At 30.8% G+C, this 1,056-nt stretch overlaps 1 non-coding gene across 1 annotated transcript; it reads left to right on the top strand.

Moving 5' to 3' along the window:
• The first annotated feature begins 597 nt into the window (after positions 1 to 597).
• On the top strand, positions 598 to 685 carry TRNAS-GCU (transfer RNA serine (anticodon GCU)). Its single transcript has one exon. It is a non-coding gene; the product is annotated as a tRNA-Ser (tRNA).
• The last annotated feature ends 371 nt before the right edge of the window (positions 686 to 1,056 follow it).

The raw sequence follows: 1,056 nt of genomic DNA, 5'->3' as shown, positions 1-1,056 counted from the left end.
AAAAAATCATGAAAATTAGAGTGTTAACTTTTTTCGTGGGGGTTTAATTAGATTCGGAAAAGAGGATTCATTTAAATAACTAAAAAAGAAGTTTTCTCTTTTCTTTTACTGGAGGAATTTTGATAGATACGGCTCGATAAAAACACCGAAATCATAACAAAAAATGCATTGTGTAAGAATTCATAGTTTCTTTTTTTTATTCCAGTTTCCAGTAAAGTAGTTAAAAAAAAGCAAATAAAAAAGGAAGAAAGGAATAATAAGAAAAGACACTTTCTTGTTGCTTTAATAGCAAGTATTTTTTTTTCAATCAGATACTATGATTCGTTGGAACAAAAAAAGGCCCGGCTAGATACTGACCTAGCCCGGCCATGGGATAAAAAAGGCCTTTTCGAACAAAATCAAAGAAAAGAAGTCTTCTTTATTTTGATTTTTCTTTATATTTATATTGGATCTTTCCAGCCCTTCTTTTATCTAAATGGAATTGCTGATAAAAATTGTACCATATCTATATAATAAAGATAAAGAGAGAGAAAGAAAGACTTTTTTGAATCCTTACTTTACGTGTAATGTAACATAGTAATTATCTTTTTTTTATTGGGAGAGGTGGCTGAGTGGACTAAAGCGGCGGATTGCTAATCCGTTGTACGAGTTATTTGTACCGAGGGTTCGAATCCCTCTCTTTCCGTTTCCCTTGATGACTTGATATTTGATTTATCTTTCAAATTGTTCAAATCCCTTTTCCTTTTTCGTAGTTAAACGTGTGAAATAGATAAAACCCTAAGAAAATTTGAAAATCAAGCAAGGAAAGCGAAAATCCTTTTTTTTTTTATTCTTCACGTCCAGGATTACGTCCTGGATCATTAGATAGGAATCCGAAGATGAAGAGAGAAACAAAGAATATAACTACTGTGTAAACGAAAAGTTTGAGAGTAAGCATTACACAATCTCCAAATTTTTTGGAAAAAAAAAAAAGAGAATAGATCGTCTATTTTTATACCACATATTCTCTTTTGACACCAAGAAATGAAGTGCTTTCTAGAAATAGAAAATAATTTT

The sequence above is a fragment of the Camellia sinensis genome, unplaced genomic scaffold (assembly GCF_055761805.1).
Source record: "Camellia sinensis isolate YWXY unplaced genomic scaffold, ASM5576180v1 Unanchor339, whole genome shotgun sequence".
In the NCBI taxonomy this organism is placed as follows: domain Eukaryota; kingdom Viridiplantae; phylum Streptophyta; class Magnoliopsida; order Ericales; family Theaceae; genus Camellia; species Camellia sinensis.
This window is presented reverse-complemented; position numbering and strand designations above follow the sequence as displayed.